Raw genomic sequence first — 22,765 nt, 5'->3', positions numbered from 1 at the left:
AAACCTAGAAAAGAATTTTAGAAAATTCGGCTAAAGAAAGGGTTTTCAAATCTAGGATGGTTTAAACAAGTCCTTATTTTATGATATTCTTTCTATGCTATGTAGGAAGGATTTTCTTCATGTTTTTATACTTAAATGATGCTTGATCAGAGGAGTACCTAACCCTAGAATTTCGGCCAAAAATATGTTAGGGAGGTTAGGGAAAATATTGTTTAACTAAACTAGTACAAAATTTCTCCCATGAACTACTAAGGGTTTTTATTGGTTTTCTTGCTTGAAAGTTACTTAGAACCAAAGAAATCCATTTATATGTTTCGGCCAAGAAAAGGGCTTAGGGTTAGGAAGACCTTTAAATTTAAATAACCATGTTTGTATGATAGAATATAGAGTTCTCTTAAAGAATTGCATGTTGTACATTGCTAGAAATTCATGAACTCTTATTTTAGATTTTCGGCCATGATAAGATGGATAGTTTAGAAAAACTTGAACAAAATTCTAATATGCTCAAGACCTCTGTGATATTATGATATGAAAGTTTTTTAATGCTCTTATGTTTAAATTGAGTATAGAAAATTAGTTACATGATATATGACATGTAAGATCACAAGAGTCCTAGCTTGTTTATGAACCAACTTTGTATATGATGTTCTTAGTAATTTTTGCCATGAAACTTACTTAGGTTTTCCATGCTTTAGGCCACTTAAAACCTAGTTTAGAGATTGGTAGGTTTTGGCCATAAGGAAAAATAAAAGAAAAAGGGAAAGAAACCTAGGAAGCCTAAGACACAATTCACAAGTATGTTTAATATGCTTGTCTTTATACATGCTATGAAACTTGTATAATTTCTCATGCTTTTAGGCTATTTGAAGCAAGTTTATATTCTGTGAGTTTTGGCCAAGTAGGGTTTAAAAGACCTAGAGACCTTAGAAATGAAACCATATGTGTTAAAAGTGCTTCTTATGAAAATATGATAAGGTGTTGATTGTGTCACATATTTGTATAATTTTTCCATGACATAAATGGATCATTGTGTGTTTCAGCCATGAATGGATAAATGCCCTAGAAACCCTAGAACAAAAATTAAATATGCTTATGTCACTCCACATGAAATATGATAAGTAGAAAACCAAGTTCTCATACTATATGTTGTTTAGTGACCTAAATGAGGCTAGGGTAAGTTTCGGCCATACCTATTGTATGATGTCTTGTTATGAATTTATACATGATGTTAGTTCAAGTTCACATGCTTGTATGTTTGTTTTTATCCCTAATGAATACTTGTTAAAAGATTGACCAAGACATACGTTAAGGGCTTGAAGTACTTAGAGACTAGCTCAATATGCTTACTATGTTACTTGAAAAAAATGCTATAAATATGGTTTAAGGTTTCAATGCTTTCATGAAATTTGGGACCTTGTTTATATACTGATAGGGTTCGGCCACATGAGTTTAAGGACTTGGAGAACTTAGAAACCAAGTTAATCATGCTTATAATGCTTCCTATGAAATTTATGTGATGATGATTGAGGGTTCACATGCTTGGAGGTTGTTTTTACCTAAATTGAGACCTAAGGGGGTTCGGCCATGATAGGAACCCAAGGGTTTAGGAAGCTTAGAACCCAAGTTAACTATGTTACCATGTTTCTTATGATAGTATAATCACATGATATACCCTTATGCTTAACTATGTATGCTTGTGATTTATACCTTTCTATGATATGATATGTGGATAGGGATATGCATGTTTTAATGATATGCTATGTGCTTAGAATATGCATGCTTTTATGATATGCTATGTGAGTAGAAATATGCATGCTTTAATGATAGGCTATGTACTTAGAATATGCATGTTTTTATGATGTGCTATGTGTTTAAAATATGCCTACTTTTTTTTATGATATGATGTATGCCTAAGAGATGCATACTTTTATGACATAATGTATGCTTAAGTGATGCATACTTTTATGCTATGCTATGTGACTAAATGATGCATTTTTATACATGCTATTTTACTTTGTAAGGCTTGTACCAAGGGTGGACTCCTAATCAGTCCCTAGGCCTTGCTTTGTGATCTAGGCTAAGCCTTGCTTTGTGATATAGGCTAATAAGGGATGGGCTCCTTAGTACACCCCTAGGCCTTGCTTTGTGATCTAGGCCAAGCCTTGCTTTGTGATCTAGGCTAATGAGGGATGGACTCTTCAAATACGCCCCTAGGCCATGCTTTGTGATCTTGACCTAGTTCCTAGTATGATTCAAGACTTGCTACCTTGGATATACTTAGGATGTGCGCATTTATGTTATGTATGTATGGTACAAGCCGGGGCCCTAAATATGTTGATATTATGTTCAAGTATATATATGTAAGAAGAAAATGGTTTTAAAAGATCATGAGACATACACATGTTTTTCGGATACATGTTTTTAAAATCATGATGCATATAATCTATGATTATGTTGTGTTGAGGCTATGATTTAAGATATGGCATGATATGATTATGTTATGTTTCATGCTATGTTTTAAGAGATGATATGCCATGATATGATTATGCCATGATATGATTATGTTATGTTTCATGCTATGTTTTAAGAGATGATATGCCATGATAAGATTATGTTACGTTTCATGCTATGCTTTAAGAGATGATATGCCATGACATGATTATGTTATGTTTCATGCTATGCTTTAAGAGATGATATGCCATGACTAGTTATAATGTTTGTTATGTTGCATGATATGCTTAAAGAGTATGATATGTTATGCCATGACTTGTTGAGATCATGTTAAGTTGAGACATTATTTGATTATGTACTGATTGTTGGTTTAGGTGAGTAGAAAAGGAACTTACTGAGCCATGAGTGCTCATAGCTTACTTTCCTTGTACCACAGATAAAGGAAAAAGCTGGATGAGTTAAAGGAGCAGCAGGAGGGGCAACGAAGATGTGTGTGGCGGTGGCTAGGCAACTAATCAAGAACCTGCTTTAAAACCTTTAAGAACTATGCTTTGGTTTTGTGAAATGTAATACAATATGGGTGACTTGATGTTAAGTTTTTATTTATTTTGTTATCATGTTATGAAACCATGTTAGTGTAGTTCGGTTTTAATTAAGTTAAGAAAAATAATTTTAAGTCTTCCGCTGTAATACGTACGTAGAGTATCGTAGCCCCGTCCTTTGTTGATAGCAGGGAGGGCGAGCGTTACACATATAACGATCCATGATACATTCTCATGGCGTGTCATTCAGTATACATTCTCTAATGCATACCCATGTGTCAACTCGATATCTCTATATCCGTGACTTGTGAGATCAAGTCATCGAGTTGACCTACATGCTAGTCTTATTGCATTAACATTGTCCCTGAATGTTAATACTCGACTAGGAATGATTAAGAGTAGTGTTCCTTATATCATCTCACTATCGGTTCAACTAACCGATTGATATAGGTGAGAACCTTCTACTCAAGGACGCTATTATACTTAGTTTATTTGGCACCAATACAAGTAAGTATAATAACCAAAAACAAATGCCTTTATTTATATAAGAATATGATACAACAAGTCCATAATACAATCATCAAATGATTGGCTCTAGGGCTCTAACTAACAAAATTGGCATATCCACAAGAGTTTTACATCAAGAATTCCTTACAAATACTCTCTCCATCCTAGAACATGATATCTACTCCCTAAATCGAAAAAAGAATCCGAAAGAAACAAAGATTACAAGCATTTCTAAACCCTCAAATCCAAGAAAGGAGAGAAAGAAAACTTATCTACGGAGAAGAATGGTCTTTGGATCCAATCCTTCGATCTTGGTGTTGGTTGCTACTCGGAAAACCTATAGGTTCCACTGTACAAAAATTTTGTACAAAGGTCTGAACCTTTTCCTAGCTACCATGTGTTCTTTTAAATTAAATTTTGGATCGCCTGCGGAACTTAACACGTTTGATCCAAAACTTAATCTATTTGTTCTTTTAGGTTTTGACTTGGATCTCCTGCGGAACTTTACACGTTCGACCCAAGTCTCCTTAAGTTATTAATTCCATTAAATTTTAATTTTCATAATTGGTTCCCAGTACTGACGTGGCGAGGCACATGGCCTTCTTGGATATGGGAGCAACCACCACCGACTAGACAAAACCTTTTATAGAAAGCTAATATTTAATTTCCTAAAATAACTTTAGGTTAACCAAAGAGAACAATCAAATCACAAGGAAAAGAAAAACAAAAGAACACAACATCGAAAAAACATATTCGAAATTCTAGAACGTAAGCCTCTTGTATTTGGTATTATTTCCATAAATAACTAGCATGATGCGGAAATAAAAATTACTAGTTATACCTTGTAGAAAAACCTCTTGATCTTCTACCGTATTCCTCTTCTAACCTCGGACGTTGTGTGGGCAACGATCTACCGAGATGAGAAACCACCAACCACCTTCTTCTCCTCCAAGCAAGGTTCGGCCACAAAGGAAGAACTTCACCAAAGAAGAAAACCAAAATACTAACCAAGCTCCAAGAGATGCTAGCTTTCTCTCCTTCTTCTTCTTCTTCTCCGAGTAGTATCCGGCCACCACAAAAGATCCAATAGAAGAGAAGGGTTCGGCCACCACAAGAGGAAGAGAGGGAGAGGATGGCCGGCCACACCAAGGAACAAAAGAGGGAGAGGAATAATAGATGTTGTATCTCATGAAGGCACCCTCACCCCTTCTTTTATATTCCTTGGCCTAGGCAAATTAGGAAATTTAATTACAATAAAATTTCCTTAATTTTCCTTGACATGAATTAATTGAGAAAAATAAAATAAAATTTCCCAATCAACTTGTGATGGCCGGCCACAATCAAAAGAGCAAATTAGGAGAGTTTCAATCAACAAATTAAAACTTCCTAATTTGTTTCCGGAAATTTTAAAAAATAAAATTTCTCTTTAAAAATCTCTTCATGGTTAATAAAAGGAAATTTCTATAATTTTAATTTTATTATCATGTGAATAATTTTAAAGAGAAAATAAAATATCTCACCAATCTACAAATAAGGAAAGATATCTAATCTCTTTCTTTAATCTTTTGTAGATCTTTTATAAAAGAGATATTTTAATTTAAATTCTCTTTAATAAATTATTTCTTCCACATAATAAAAATTAAAATTAAAATTTCTTTTTAATTTAATTTGGCCGGCCCCCACTAGCTTGGGTTCAAGCTAGGGCCGGCCACCCAAATTCATACCTAGGCCGGCCCTAGCTTGTTCCCAAGCTAGCTTGGCCGGCCCCAATTGGGTGGGTATAGAAGGTGGGTATAGGTGGGTATAGAACTCTATAAATAAGAGGCTACGATAGGGACCGAGAGGAGGAATTGGTTTTGGTCTCCCGATAAAATTAAGCATCCCGTGTTCGCCCCGAACACACAACTTAATTTTATCAATAATAATTCATTCCACTAGAGAACTATTATTGAACTACCGCACCAATCCCAAATTACATTTTTGGGCTCCTTCTTATTATGAGCATGTTAGTCTCCCTGTGTTTAAGATATCGAATGTCCACTAATTAAGTGAGTTACTGACAACTCATTTAATTAATATCTAAGTCCAAGAGTAGTACCACTCAACCTTATCATCATGTCGGACTAAGTCCACCTGCAGGGTTTAACATGACAATCCTTATGAGCTCCTCTTGAGGACATTATCAACCTAGTATCTCTAGGACACAGTTTCCTTCTATAATCAACAACACACACTATAAGTGATATCATTTCCCAATTTATCGGGCTTATTGATTCATCGAACTAAACCTCACCCATTGATAAATTAAAGAAATAAATATCAAATATATGTGCTTGTTATTATATTAGGATTAAGAGCACATATTTCCATAATAACCGAGGTCTTTGTTTCTTTATAAAGTCAGTACAAAAGAAACGACCTCAAATGGTCCTACTCTAGTGTAATTATACAGTCAAGATAAAATGATACCTAATTGCACTACGACCTACTAATGGTTTGTTCCTTTCCATTTTGGTCGTGAGCTACTGTTTATAATTTATAAGGTACTGATAACATTATCTTCTACATATGACACCATATGCTATGTTATCTACAATATAAATTAATTGAACAACTACAAACAAATGTAGACAATTTGACCAAATGTGATTCTTTATTCGTAATGAATGTTTACAAAGCTTAGGCTTTCAGTATACACTCCAACACTTGGAGTCGAATCGGTGAAGATCTTCCCTTAGATCGCCCAGAAAGTCACCCAACAATGGAAGGAATTCGCCCAAATCTTCCTTTCTCCCAAAGGGGAGAAGATCCCCTTTCAAATCTTGAAGGAGGTCTTATATAGAAGAGGGGTTTGGGTGTCACACGGCCCCGAGGCACGGCCGTGTGAGGTTCACACGGCCTGCTCCACTCTCTTCTCTGCTAACCTCACACGGTCGTGTGAGGTACACGGCCGTGGCTTACCTCTATCAACGCTCCCCTTGCACGACCGTGTAGATCCACACAGCCTGCACTGCCTTCACCTCTGGAAACCTGGCACGGCCACGTGGTGCACACGACCAACACTCTCCTGCTCTCTGGAAACCTCACACGGCAGTGATGGAATAAATGAAAGAGAACAAGTTGTGCAACAAGCTAGTGATATGGGTCATGCTCAATCCACTCCAGATATTAATGATGATCCATTATGCATCAATGGAGGACCAATTACAAGGGCTAGGGCTAAAAAGATGAAGGAAGCACTTAATGTGCTAATTGAAGATGTGAAGGCCAAAGCTACTATTGAAGAAGGTTTGACCAAGAGCAAGTCATCCGGCTTAGTCAACCTAATTCGAGCCTTAGATGAGCTAAATTAGTATTTAAGTCTCATATCTATGTAGTATGGATATGTTGGCTCAATTTGGACTCATTTTTACCTTTATTTGGGTTGTAATAATGCCATATGCTTAAAATGGCTAAGTAGTCTATATGGACCTTTACTAAATGGGCTTTCTTTTGGCCTTTTAGGGTTTTTTGGTCACCTTATAACTATAAATAAAGGGGGTGATGGCCACACATGTATCTTTGATATATTTTTCAATCTAAAACACGGTGAGGCTCTCGCTTATTGGTTCTTCATTGAACTTGAACTTATCATGGCTTCTCCCAATCCCAAGGTTGTGGCGTCTTCCATCTTCTATACCAAGGTTCGTGCTTTTCTAAGCATTGGATCGAGGTTTCTTTTCATCCATCTTATCGACTTAGACCTTCCTTCTTTCTGTTTTCAATTCGTTGAGGGTTCTTGAGATATCTCTCTCGTTGGGTTCACATCATTTGGTATCAGAGCCAAGTTTTTCTAAATCGATTTGGTTATCCTTTTCTCTTTGTGCTTGAAATTTTGACAATTTGTTCAAAATTATCTGCTTATCATTATCATCTCAATCTAGTGAGTTTTATTCGTCTTGGTGCTAGCAAATTATTTTCGGTAAAAAAAAAATAGTTGACATTTAAAAAAATAATCGGCAAAAAAAAAATTGTAAAAAAAACGTCGAAATTCAAAAAAAAAATTATTTTTTTCGGCAAAAAAAAAGGGCCGAAATTCAAAAAAAAAAATTAAAAAAAAGTTGAGTATAGGGAATTGTTATTTCTATACTAGTACTTTCCAATTCTGCATTTCTTTTAAAGTTTTGCCTATTATATTTACACTTTCCAATTCCGCATTTTTCTTTAATAATTTGCCTAGTATATTTGCACCTTCCAATTCCGCAATTTCTTTAAAGTTTTGCCTAATATACTTGCACTTTCCTATTCCGCATTTCCTTTAAAGTTTTGCCTAATATACTTGCACTTTCCTATTCCGCATTTCTTTTAAATTTTTGCCTAGGTTTAATTCTACACCTGCCTAAATTAAGTTTTGGCAAGATCCTTTTCAGTTCTTATTTCAAATATCTTTATCTCCTAGTCCCGCATTCGCATAAGTTTTGCCTAGATTCAATTCTAGCAAATTTCCTTTCTGAACTTAATTTATTTTTTCAACTCTGCAATTTGCATTCTTCTATCATTTCCTTTCTTTTATCCTATACCTTTGGGATTTTCAATCAGTCAACGATCGTTTACAAGGAATTGCCACAATTCTAAGTTCCTTAAAGAGCTAACATTAGCGAATTGAGTGATCGAGTGACAACAGATTGCATTAATGGTGACAAGTGGAGAAGAAGCAAGACCTAGAGAAACACTTGAACAACGTGCCTTGAGACAACACTTGGAACGCATGGAAATCAGATTCAATCAAATCCTCGACAGATTGGAGAGACAAGATGCTGTAATTACTGAATTGCAAAATAGCCAAGCTGGTAGAGTTCCCACACGAATTTCAAGGCAATATAACCGTGAAGACAACAACGATGATGATGATGGCATTTCTGAGGACATTGATGATAGAGTTTCTAGTGGCAGATCTGGTGGCATCAGAATTGGTGGTAGAAGGGGAAGGATGACTGATTATGTTGATAGAAACTTGGGAAATATCAAATTGAAGATTCCTTCTTTTCAAGGCAAAAGTGATCCAGACGCATATTTGGAGTGGGAAAAGAAAGTGGAATTAGTATTTGATTGTCACAACTACTCTGAAGAGAAGAAGGTAAAACTTGCTGCTGTCAAATTTATTGATTATGCTATTATTTAGTGGGATCAAGTTATTCTAAGCAGGAGAAGAAACAACGAGAGACCCGTTGGCACTTGGGAAGAGATGAAATCAATTATGAGGAAGAGGTTCATTCCATCACATTACTATCGAGATTTGTACCAACGGCTACAAAGTCTAACCCAAGGATCCAAGACCGTGGAGGAATACCACAAAGAGATGGAGATTGCCATGATTCGAGCCAATGTGGAGGAGGACCGAGAAGCAACCATGACAAGATTTTTACAAGGTTTGAATTCAGAAATTGCAAATATAGTAGAGTTGCAACATTATGTGGAGCTTGAAGATATGGTGCATATGTCCATGAAAGTTGAAAGTCAACTCAAAAGGAAGGGTTCAATCAAACATGGTCAAAGTTCTAATTCATCCACTTGGAAATCTAGTTGGAACAAAAGAGATGATAAAGTTGCATCAAAGAGTAAGACCGAGTTTTTGAAGAATAAAGATGCTAATTCTCCATTGGTTAAAGGTAAAGAACCTATCCAATCTTCAAGAAATAGAGATATTAAATGCTTTAAGTGTTTGGGAAGAGGATATATCGCTTCACAATGTCCAAACAAAAGAAGTATGCTTTTGAAAGAAAATGGTGATATTGAAATTGAGAGTGAGTCTCAAGATGATAATGCCTTGCCACCATTGATGGAAAGTGATGTAAAAGAGTATGTCGTTGAAGGTGAAGCCCTTGTCACTAGGCGTGCTCTAAATGTGCAAGTGAAGGAAGCAGATGAAGAACAACGAGACAACATATTTCATACCCGTTGCCACATCAAAGACAAGGTATGTGGTATGATTATAGATGGAGGAAGTTGCACTAATGTTGCTAGTATTATCTTGGTTGAGAAATTATGCTTACCAACCACTAAACATCCTAGACCTTATAAACTACAATGGTTGAATGATTGCAGGGAGGTTAAGGTCACTAAGCAAGTATTGGTTTCATTATCCATTGGTAGGTATCATGATGATGTTCTTTGTGATGTAGTACCAATGCATGCAAGTCATTTGCTTTTAGGTAGACCATGGCAATTTGATAGGAGGGTCATACACGATGGGTTCACAAATAAATATTCTTTTAAGATGCATGGTAAACTTGTAACTCTTGTACCATTAACTCCTAAGCAAGTATATGAAGATCAATTGAGGATAAAAAATGAGAGTGAAAAAAGAAAAGATTGTGAGAGAAAAAAAAATGGAAAAGAAAAGGAGTGTGAGAAAATAAAAAGTGAGGATGAGAGGAGTGAAAAAAAAAATAAAAAAGAAACAAAAAATCTAGAGAGTAAAAAAGGGAGCTTTTATGCAAAAGAAAGAGAGGTTAAGAGAGCTTTTTATTCTCAACAGCCGATGATTATACTTTTGTATAAGGAGGCTTATTTCAACACTAACAATCTTAACCCTTCTTTGCCTAGTGTTGTTAAATCTCTTTTGCAGGAATTTGATGATGTCTTTCCTGAAGAAGTTCCTGATGGATTGCCACCACTTAGGGGAATAGAGCACCAAATTGACTTCATCCCAGGAGCAGCAATCCCTAATCGACCAGCCTATAGGAGCAATCCTATGGAGATGAAGGAGCTTCAAAAGCAAGTTGAAGAATTGATGAGAAAAGGGTACATCCGAGAAAGTTTGAGTCCTTGTTCAGTTCCTGTTTTGCTTGTGCCTAAGAAGGATGGAACTTGGAGGATGTGCGTTGATTGTAGGGCAATCAACAAGATTAAGCTAAAGTATCGTCATCCTATTCCTAGATTAGATGATATGCTAGATGAACTACATGGTTCTTGCATTTTCTCTAAAATTGATTTGAAGTCTGGCTATCATCAAATTTGCATGCGTGAGGGAGATGAATGGAAAACTGCTTTTAAGACTAGGTACGGTTTGTATGAATGGTTAGTCATGCCATTTGGCCTAACTAACGCACCTAGTACTTTCATGAGATTAATGAACCATATTTTACGTGCTTATATTGGGAACTTTGTTGTAGTATATTTTGATGACATCTTGATTTATAGTAAAAATTTAGATGAACATCTTAATCATTTACAAAAAGTTCTACTTGTTTTGAGAAATGAAAAATTGTATGCTAACCTTCAAAAATGTTCTTTTTGCACTAATCAGATAGAGTTTCTTGGTTATATTGTTAGTGATAAGGGAATAGCGGTTGATGAAGAAAAGGTTAAGGCAATACGTGAATGGCCAACACCAAAAACGATAACTGAGGTACGTAGCTTTCATGGGTTGGCATGTTTCTATAGAAGGTTTGTTAAAAATTTTAGTTCTATAGCTGCACCCTTGACTGAAGTTGTTAAAAAGAATGTTGGGTTTCGTTGGGATAGTGAACAAGTTTCAGCTTTCAATTTACTTAAGGAGAAGCTAAGTTCAGCACCATTACTTGCATTACCTAACTTTGCTAAAACTTTTGAAATTGAGTGTGATGCATCAGGAATAGGTATTGGAGCTGTGCTAATACAAGAAGGTCGACCCCTTGCTTATTTTAGTGAGAAACTCAGCGGAGCAACTTTGAACTATCCAACTTATGACAAGGAGATGTATGCATTGGTGAGGGCTTTAGAGACTTGGCAACATAACTTGTGGCCCAAAGAGTTTGTTATTCACACTGATCATGAATCGTTGAAGCATTTGAAGAGCCAAAGTAAGTTGAATAGACGTCATGCAAAATGGGTAGAATTCATTGAATCATTCCCTTATGTGATCAAGTATAAACAAGGTATGGAAAACATTGTTGCTGATGCTTTGTCTCGAAGGTATACCTTGATCTCTACTTTAAACACTAAATTGTTAGGATTTGAATACATTAAAGATTTATATTCTAATGATTCTGACTTTGGAAATGTGTTTGAAGTTTGTGAACATACTGCATTTGGGAAGTTTTATAGACATGGGGGGTTTCTTTTTAGAGTGAATAGGTTGTGTGTGCCTAATTGTTCATTAAGGGAATTATTAATCCAAGAATCTCATGGTGGGGGACTAATGGGACATTTTGGAGTTAAAAAAACTCTAGAAGTGTTGGTAGAGCATTTCTTTTGGCCACAAATGAAACGGGATGTAGTTAATTTTGTGAGAAGTGTATTACATGTAGGCAAGCGAAATCTAGATCTTTACCTCATGGACTGTATACACCTTTACCAATTCCTAGTGAACCTTTGGTTGATATTTCCATGGATTTTGTTTTAGGACTACCAAGGTCTAAACGAGGTATGGATTCTATTTTTGTGGTTGTGGACAGATTTTCTAAAATGGCTCATTTTATTCCTTGTAGGAAAACGGATGATGCTAACCATATTGCTGATCTATTTTTTAGGGAGATCGTGCGACTTCATGGAGTACCGAGGAGCATAGTTTCAAATCGTGATGCAAAGTTTCTAAGCTACTTTTGGAAGACATTGTGCGGAAAGTTAGGAACAAAGCTTTTGTTTTCCACAACTTGTCATCCATAAACAGATGGACAAACTGAGGTAGTAAATCGAACTTTATCTACTTTGTTGAGAGCTATCATTCAAAAGAATTTAAAAGGTTGGGAAGATTGTTTACCACATGTTGAATTTGCTTATAAATCTATGCATTCTACTACTAATTTTTCTCCTTTTGAAGTGGTATATGGGTTCAAACCTTTAACTCCTTTAGATTATCGCCTTTGCCTATCTCTGAGCGTGCCAGTTTAGATGGTACCAGAAAATCTGAGTTTGTGAGGCAACTGCATGAGAAAGTTCGATTGCAAATTGAAAAGAGGACTGAACAATATATTGCACAAGCCAACAAGGGATTAAAGAAAGTGATCTTTGAACCCGGAGATTGGGTTTGGGTTCATATGAGGAAGGAAAGATTTCCAGCTAAACATCGTACTAAGTTGCATCCACGAGGAGATAGTCCATTTCAAGTCATTGCTCGAATCAATGATAATGCATACAAGCTTGACTTACCAGGTGAGTATAATGTGAGTGCTACATTTAATGTTTCTGATCTTTCTCCTTTTGATGTAGGTGATCAAGATTTGAGGACGAATCCTTTTGAGGAGAGGGGGAATGATGGAATAAATGAAAGAGAACAAGTTGTGCAACAAGCTAGTGATATGGGTCATGCTCAATCCACTCTAGATATTAATGATGATCCATTATGCATCAATGGAGGACCAATTACAAGGGCTAGGGCTAAAAAGATGAAGGAAGCACTTAATGTGCTAATTGAAGATGTGAAGGCCAAAGCTACTATTGAAGAAGGTTTGACCAAGAGCAAGTCATCCGGCTTAGTCAACCTAATTCGAGCCTTAGATGAGCTAAATTAGTATTTAAGTCTCATATCTATGTAGTATGGATATGTTGGGTCAATTTGGACTCATTTTTACCTTTATTTGGGTTGTAATAATGCCATATGCTTAAAATGGCTAAGTAGTCTATATGGACCTTTACTAAATGGGATTTCTTTTGGCCTTTTAGGGTTTTTTGGTCACCTTATAGCTATAAATAAAGGGGGTGACGACCACACATGTATCTTTGATATATTTTTCAATCTAAAACACGGTGAGGCTCTCACTATTTGGTTCCTCATTGAACTTGAACTTATCAAGGCATCTCCTTGTGGCGTTCGAAGACTTATCAACCTCAATCCCAAGGTTGTGGCGTCTTCCATCTTCTATACCAAGGTTCGTGCTTTTCTAAGCATTGGGTCGAGGTTTCTTTTCATCCATCTTATCAACTTAGACCTTCCTTCTTTCTGTTTTCAATTTGTTGTGGGTTCTTGAGATATCTCTCTCGTTGGGTTCACATCAGGCCGTGTAGTGCACACGGCCGAGGCTTCTCCAGTGTCTGGAAAACTGACATGGCCTTGTGGTGTACACGACCCAGGCTTCCTTGGGCTTCAAAACTTGGCATGGTCGTGTGAGGTTCACACGGCCATGCCATCTTCCTTCTCTGGTGCAGCTACACGACCTCTAATCCTTACACGGCCTGGGCAACCCCCCATTGTAGGGTCGTGTAGGGTTCAAGTGTCATGGCTTCTTCCATCACTTTGCTTACAAATTTGGCCTCGAACACGCAACTTTCACCAGATTAGACTCCTGCGTACAAAAAATGCACAAAAGCAGATCTCCGAACAAAGAGAGTAAATATGCTAAAAAGGAAAGCTGAAAGTACGAAAATGCATAGATCAAGCATGCTCAAAGTATGTGAATGTGCGTCAAAACATGCTAATAAGTGTATACAATCTATGCACATCAGTTGTGTTGATACACACGACCGTGTCACTTTTGAAGCAGCTCCAGAACACGGTCGTGTAAATTTACACGGCCGTGCAATTTTCCCAGAAGCCAAACAAGCTCTGGCTGTGTCCCACACACGACCGTGCATGAGTTCCAGAGCTGGAGGCAACACATGCCGTGTAGATCCACACGATTATGCAAGCTTGGCAGTGGAAGAACATGTCACAGCCGTGTGCACCACACAGCCATGTGAGATGGGCAGCAAGGAGAATGAACTAGGACGTGTCTCACACATGGCTAGGTCTCGGGGCCATGTGGCGCCCAAAATCTCTGCTCTATATAAAGGTTTCTTTCACCATTTGAAGGGAGATTCTCCCTTTTGGGAGAGGACAAGATTTGGGCGATTCCTCACCATCTTGGAGGGATTTTCCAGTGATCTAAGGGCAGATCTTCAATGAATCGACTCCGGGAACGAGGATTGGATCCGAAGACCGTTCTTTATCGTAGATAAGCTTTTCTTCCCTTTCTCTTCTTGGATTTTGGGAACAAGATGCTTGTAATCTTCTTTGGGTTTCTTTTCTTGTTCTATGGATTAGATCTCTTTGTTCTAGGATGGAGGGAGTATTTATAATGTGATTTGATGTAAACTCTTGTGAATTTACCAATTTTCTATTTCTATGATGTTGTCTTGTTTTGTATCTATTTGATTGTGTGGATTGTTGTGACTGGACTTAATTACCATACTTGATTGAATATTTGAGTGTCTTGTGGATCTTGTATAGATAATCCCTCATTCGATTATCCGAGGGACGTACGTGACAAACAAGCCCGTGTAAGGACGATTGAGGGATAATCTTGAAGGGGAAATAAGGACATTCAAGGGGATAGGATAGATTGTATACATTAATCTTTTATATCTTGATATGGTTGAGAAGTAGTGAATTTCTATGTTGATTATCTAAGGGGCGCTTGTGACAGCCAAGCCCGTGTAAGGACATCATAGGAATCATTCCTAATTGATCACATTAGATATAGATTTTGGTCCTAGGCTGATTTTCTATTGCAAGAGAGAATTGACAATCTTCTTCAAATGAAGGACAATTGAGGAATAAGATTTGGTAGATCATTTACATTGAATAACATTATAAAGAAACCAAAACTCCTAGAACATCCTTTTGTCATAGCCCTTATCCCTGTTTTTATGCTTTTACTTCTATATTTTACTTTTCATAGTTGCACCTAGCTTTTATAAATCAATTGATTAGTTGTTTAGCTAATTCGTGTTGAGATATCTTTAGTGATTATAACCAGTCCCTGTGGATACGATATCTTTCCTTATTACTGACGATGTATCCGTACACTTGCGGAATGTTAACAAGCCCCTCTGAATTTACCTGTCGTCGACCAAGCATACGGTCGACTCGACCCTAGTTAAGCAGAACAACAAGGAACAGCCGGTGTATTTCCTAAGTCATATATTGAAAGATGCTGAGTCCCACTACACTAGTCTCGAGAAGTTGGCTTATGCATTGGTACTCGTCCCTCGGAGTCTCCACCCGTACTTCCTCGCTCACTCCATCATCGTGATGACAAATAGTCCCTTGGAGAGAGTTCTCCTAAATCCAGAGGTGTCCGAACGACTGATCAAATAAACAATGGAGCTTAGCGAGTTTGACATCCAGTACCACTGAACGACCATCAAAGCACAGTCCTTAGCGGATTTCATCACTAAGGTACAAAATCCTGAGCCAGAAGTCGTTTGGAGGGTATATGTGGATGGTTTCTCTACTCGGTAGGGGAGCGGAATCGGTGTATTACTCATCTCCCCCCCCCCACCCAAAAAAAAAAGAGCGGATTCAATTGTCCGTTCAGCTGGACTATAGGGAAACAAACAATGAAGTCGACTACGAGGTGTTAATAACCAGCCTACGAGCCGCCCAGCACATTGGAGCCATCAAAGTTGTCATCCACTCAGACTCCCAATTGGCCGCTCAGCAGCTGATTAGGACGTTCGAGATAAGTAACGCCCGACTCAAGCTCTATGCCGAAGCCTTCGAGAGGCTGAAGGCCCACTTTCTGGCGGTCGGCATATAGAAGATCCCTCGGTCGGAGAACCAGTCTGCAGACGAGTTGGCCAAATTAGCCAGCTTATTATCACTGATCGTCATAATGCAGTCGATCAAACAAGTCTCTTTGGTGGCTCACATTGATCAGATGGAAGGGCTCGCTTTCCTGAACGATTGGAGGACTGCGCTGGTAGAATTCTTACAGTTGGGAGTGACCCCGTCCGGCCAGGAGGAGGCTCGATTATTGAGAAAAAGGGTCGGCCGATTCATGCTGATGGGAGACCAGTTATACAAGAAAGCCTTCTCCCGACCTTTGCTCAAGTGTGTCGGATCGAAGGACGCCGACCATATACTACAAGAAGTGCACCAAGGATCCTGTGGAGGACATCCAGGCGGCCTCTCATTAGCAAGAAAGATTCTGCTAGCGGGATATTTTTGGGTGACCCTCCAGGAATATGCCGCTCGAACGGTGTCCACTTGCCTGTTATGCCAGAAATATCATAGCTTCTCGCACTGACCGACCAAAAAGGTGAAGACGTCCACGGTCTCTTGCCCATTCGACTAGTGGGGCATGGATAATGTAAGGCCTTTCCCCATAGCGACCGGCCAGCGGAAGTTTCTGCTCGTGACCGTAGATTACTTCTCAAAGTGGGTGGAGGTCGAGCCGCTTGCAAGGATAACCGAGCAGATGGTCATAAAATTCATATGGCAGAACATTATCTGTCGGTTCAGCATCCCTCGTCGGTTCATCTCGGATAATGGAAGACAATTCGCCGGTCAAAGGCTTAGGGAGTGGTGTGAAGGATATGGTATCCAGCAAGCCTTCACCTACGTGGCCTATCCACAAAGCAACGGGCAAGCAGAAGTCACCAATCGGGAAATCCTCTGAGTCTTGCGCGCTCGGCTCGATCATATGGGAGGTAGTTGGGTCGATGAGCTCCCCAGCGTGCTGTGGGCGCTCCGCACGACTCCTAAGGAAGGGACCGGGGCAACTCCTTCCCACTTAGTGTATGGCGGCGAAGTGGTAGTCCCCGTCGAAGTCTGAGTTGAATCCGATCGGATCCAACATTACAGCAAGGACAACGTTGAGCGGAGGCTTTTGGAGTTGGACTTGGTGGATGAATCGCGCGCTAAAGTTGTCACCCGGCTGATGGCATACCGACAAAGAATGAAGCAAAGCTATAATCGGAGGGTCATCCCAAGGTCATTCCAAGTCGGCGACTTGGTATCGAAGAAAGTGAAGTCGGTCGGTGCCGTCACCAAGTTAGAGGCTCCATGGGCTGGACCCTTCACGGTCATAGAGAAGCTCTACTTGGGTGCCTACTACTTGGAGGATGGGGACGGATGGCGACTACAAAGGCCATGGAGCGCGAACCATCTCCAGCCTTATCGAGCCGAATGTGAGGTGCGCTGATGTAATAATCAATGTGTCTTTGCATCCTTGTATCTTTAAATGTAGGACAGAAATAAGAAACAAGGATTGCCAAGCCCTATGCTGAACGGCGCATCAAATTGTCGAGCGGCGACGTTAAACCCATGTCTCCATCTATGAACGAGCGGCGACCATAAACCCATGACTTTATCAAATCACCGAGCTGCGACGTTAAACCCATGCCTCCATCGACGGTCGAGCGACGACCTTAAACCCATGACTTCGTCAAATCGTCCAGCGGCGACGTTAAACCCATGTCTCCATCGACAGTCGAGTGGCGACCTTAAACCCATGACTTCATTAAATTATCGAGTGGCGACGTTAAATCCATGTCTCCATCGACGGTCAAGTGGCGACCTTAAACCCCATGACTTTGTCAAATCGTCGAGTGACGACATTAAAACCATGCCTCCATCGACGGTCAAGCGGCAACATTAAACCCATGTCTCCATCGATGGTCGAGCGGCGACCTTAAACCCATGACTTCATCAAATCATCGAGCGGCGACGTTAAACCCATGTCTCCATTGACGGTCGAGCAGTGACCTTAAACCCATGACTTCGTCAAATCGTCGAGCAGTGACGTTAAAACCAAATCTCCATCGACGGTCGAGTGGCGACCTTAAACCCATGACTTCGTCAAATCGTCGAGTGATGACATTAAAACCATGTCTCCATCGACGGTCGAGCGACAACCTTAAACCCATGACTTCGTCAAATCATCGAGCAGCGACGTTAAACACATGTCTCCATCGACGGTCGAGCGGCGACCTTAAACCCATGACTTCGTCAAATCGTCGAGCGATGACGTTAAAACCATGTCTACATCGACGGTCGAGTGGCGACCTTGAATCGGAGTTTGCCCCACGGTCAAGTGGCTAGTCGTAGATACGAGATTAGGGGCATTTACAGGCAAAAAAGAAAAACTGTGAGAGGAAATGCTTCACCGAACGAGCGGGCGTATATTAAAAACAAAATACTTAAGATTATATAGCGAGATCACAGTTGCAAGATAAAAACAAAAGCTTAGCCAAACGGGCGAGCCTACATTAGGAATTCAAAAATATACAGCGATGAAGCTCACTCAAGATAATCAAGAGCATCGTCGGGCAGTGACTGAGTCATTTTATCCCACCTGATGACGCTATCCTTGAAGGTCTCGGGAAGGTGGCCACCCGCGTTGAGCTGGTTGTTTGTCTCATCTATGGCTAGGTTGCAGAGCTGAAGATACTGAGTGACAACATTATCATTAAACGCGTCCGAGCGGATGTAGTTCTTCCTTAGTGTTGCAAATCGGCTCGGCTCGGCGTCCTGATAAATCTTCATCGCCTCCCGGGAGCCTTCCGGCTCGACCTTCATCTTCTCTATCTCATCCTGGACCAGCTTCAATGCTGTGTCCTTATAAGAAAGCTGGCCTTGGAGCTCGGTTTCCCTCACCGTTGTTGACGTTCCGCAAGTGTACGAAAATGTCGTAAGTAATAATAAAAGATATCGTATCCATAGGGACTGGAATAACCACTAAAGATTTCTCAACACGAATTAGCTAAACAACTTATCAATAGTTTTCAGAAACTAAATGCAACTAATGAAAAGCAAACAATGTAAAAGAAATAGAAACAAGAATAAGGGCTATGATAAATGAATGTTCTAGGAGTTTTGGTTTCTTTGAAAGGATAATCAATGTAAATGATCTACCAAATCTTATTCCTCAATTATCCATCATTTGTAGAAGGTTGTCGGTTCTCTCTTGCAATAGAAAACCGACTTAGGACTGAAATCTATACCAAAATGTGATCAATTAAAAATGAATCTATGTTGTCTTTACACGTGCTTGCCTATCACATGCGTCCCTCAGATAATCAACATAAGAATTCATCATTCCTCAATAGCATCAAGATATAAAATATGAATGCATACAATCTATCCTACCCGCTTGAATGACCCTATTTCACCCTCAACATCATCCCTCAAACATCCTTACACGGGCTTGTTTGTCACGAACACCCCTCGGAAAATCGAATAAGAGATTATCTTTACAAGATCCACAAGATATTCAAACATTCAATCAAGAATGGGAATTAGGCAAATCACAACAGTCCACACAAGATTGAATAGTTACAAACAGGACAAAATCATAGAAATATGAATTGGCAAATCCACAAGAGTTTTACATCAATTCATCTTACAAATACTCCCTCCATCCTAGAACATAGAGATCTAATCCATAGAACAAGGAAGGAAAATCGAAAAGATAAAGATTACAAGCATTCTTGATCCCTAAATCCAAGAAATGAGAGAAAGAAAGCTTATCTATGATGAAGAACGTCTTCAAATCCAATCCTCGATTCCGGAGTTGATACATTGAAGATCTGCCCTTAAATCGTCGGAAAATCCTTCCAAGAAGATGGAGGAATGGCCCAAATCTTGCTCTGTCCCAAAGGGGAGAAGATCCCCTTTCAAATCTTGAAGAAGGCTTTATATAGAAGAGGGGTTTAGGCGCCACACGACCGTGTGAAGCTCACACGGCCTATGCTACTCCCTTCTCTGCCTGTCTCACACGACCGTGTGTGAGACACGACCATGGCCTGCTCTGCCACAGCTCCCCTTGCACGGCCGTGTAGATCTACACGGCCTGCACTGCCTCCGGCTCTGGAGCTCCTGCACGGTCGTGTGGTGCACATGGACAGGGTGTTCTTTGCCTTTGGAAATGTTACACGATCGTATATATCTACACGGCCATGCACTGCTTCAACTCTGGAGTGCTTGCAAGGCCGTGTGGTGTACACGACCTGGCTCCTGCTGGCTTCAAAACTTGGCACGGCTATGTGTGGATCACACGACCATGACTAGTCCCCTTCCTGCTGCAGCCACATGGGTGGTGATCCTCACACGGCATGGGCAACCCCCCATGGAAGGGTCGTGTGGCACTCAAGGATGGTGGCTTCCTCCTTTGTAATTTTTGCCTTGGACATCATTTCTTCTCCAAAATTGACTCCTGCGTACAAAAAATGCACAAAAGCAGATCTCCAAACAAAAAGAGTAAATATGCTAAAAGCAAAGATGGAAGTACGAAAATGCATAGATAAAGCACGTACAAAGTATGTGAATGTGCGTCAAAACATGCTAAACAAGAGTATACAATCTACACACATCACACCCCCAGACTTAAACCTTTGCTTGTCCTCAAGTAAAATGCTGCAATTTAAATTCATATGTTCTACAATGCACTCATATCCCTAATGCATTTCCTAACTCTGTCAAAAAGTTTCATTAACAAGCATGATCATGGAAACAAGTCAAGAATGGCTCAAGCATAAGTATCTTATGCACAGTGCAAGAAGTAACTCAAAATCCTTCAAGTTTCAATCTTCGTTCTAGTCAAGTCGTCATCAAATTTGAGTTTTTAATGTTTCCGGTGATAGGCACTTACATGTCACACAGTTGGTTCATATTTCTCAATCAACCCAAGGTCTCAAAGGAGTGCTCAATCTCAAGAGAAGCTAAGCAGTCATTTCCCTAGTAATCTAACTCGGTCTCAAAGGGGTGACTTGCTAGATTCCACTCACGACAACTATTTTTTATATCCCTTATTCATTTTTTTCTGGGTTTTTTTCACTTTTTTCCATAAGTATTTGCATTGTGCAAATCTTATTTACAAATGTACTTTTAGCACAATTGTTGGGATATTTTGATTTTTCCAAATGAGCTTACATGACTTGAGCCTCATCCAGTAACCAAAATGAAGTTTGAGAAATCACCATGGAAACAAGTACTAAACAAACAAGATGAATCATGACTATTTCAATGATATCAACTATCCAAGCTCAAGTATAGTGAAGTGAATGTAAGATCCTTAAGGTCAAGCCAAAACTAAAACCTATCTCCATATGATACTTAGCTTATATCATGCTACCTAAGATAGGGAAAAGAGATACACTAAGCATACTACTAGCATTATTTGCAATATAATGAATCTAGATAATGAACGTGCTAACATTTTCACTTGAAGACAAGAAATCATATAAATGATGTTTGATGTTCTCAAGATGTATGCCACATGGTTTGTCAAAAGATAATCAAGTAACTATCAAAAACAAACAATCAAAGCAAGACAAGAACAAATGCAAAACAAATAAAATGCAAAACAAAACAGAAAAAATGCAAATTTTGTAACACCCACAAAACTATAAGATAAGTATATGGGTGTTAGTTGCTTTAGAGCATAAAAGTTAGAAGAATCAAAAAGAAAAAAAAAAGAAATAAGAGAAATAAAAGAAGAGGTAAAGGTTTGAACCTTGAACCTCTCACAAAGGATAGAAATAAAACTATGTATGATAACCACTAGGATAATGAATAACATGTGAATGGGAAATGATGGAAATTGTAGATAAAAGTAAAGATATAATTAAGTGAGAGAACAAGAGAAAATCAAGTAGCTATCCTTCCTCTTGTTTACCTCTTGGTTAAGAAAAGGAGTAGCAAAAGACAAGTTGTCTTCTCCCTTTCCTTCTCTATTTTCGTGGGGTTTGAGGGACTAATGAAGAGAAGAGTTAAGGGGAAGGAATGAAGACACATTCTCATTAGGAAAATACATGCATGCATTAAGGAGGAAAGGAAGCAAAATTCACCTTTGTAACTTCCACCCACTTAGCATAAAAAGGAAAGGAACTAAAGGATTTCATATTTTTTTCCTTCTCCCTCACCCTTGCCGAGACTAGAAGCCTCCTTCCTCATCTCCACAAGCCAAGTTTAGGTTTCTCTCTAAGAGAAAACTAAACTACAAGAAGAAGCCTTCAAGGTGTACCCTTCCAAGCAAGAGAAATCAAAAGGAGTGCTAGAAGAAGAAGCCCCCTTCTTCCTCTTCACCAAGGGTACCAATTCTTTAAAGATTTATAAGTGAACACTAGGTAAGCTTCCCCTCACCTATGGTACAATAGTTTATACAGTTTTTCCATTGAGATAGATTGCTTAAAAACCTAGGACTTGCTTTGAGAAAATTCGGCCAAAAACAAGAAGAAGAGTCTAAGAAAGTTGTAATTGGATATGCTTACTATTTTTCTTGTGATATGTACTTTATGTAAGAGGTTAATATAAGGTTTCCATGCTAGAATAAATAATGAAAAAAAAATTAGATCCATAAGCCTTAGACTCTCGGCCAAGCATGAACAAGAAGACTAGGTAAGTTAAGACTCAAACTAAGCATGTTTCCTTATTCTTTTGTTATGTACCCTATGATAATGAGGTTGTTAACCTTTTCTCTTACTTGTATGTTGTTTGAAACTCCATTTCCATGCTCATGAATATTCGGCCATATAAGAAGTAAAGGCCAACCTAAGACTAAGCATGCTAAGATTTTTCCTAAGACAAGATATGAAGCTAAAAA

General features: G+C 38.9%; 1 pseudogene; it reads left to right on the top strand.

Annotated features, from left to right (window-relative positions):
- The first annotated feature begins 8,499 nt into the window (after positions 1-8,499).
- Positions 8,500-12,604, top strand: LOC122019958 (annotated as a pseudogene).
- The last annotated feature ends 10,161 nt before the right edge of the window (positions 12,605-22,765 follow it).

This window comes from Zingiber officinale, chromosome 9A (genome assembly GCF_018446385.1).
Source record: "Zingiber officinale cultivar Zhangliang chromosome 9A, Zo_v1.1, whole genome shotgun sequence".
Lineage (NCBI taxonomy): Eukaryota > Viridiplantae > Streptophyta > Magnoliopsida > Zingiberales > Zingiberaceae > Zingiber > Zingiber officinale.
The sequence above is the reverse complement of the archived record's forward strand: the minus strand, read 5'-3'. Positions and strand labels throughout refer to the sequence as shown.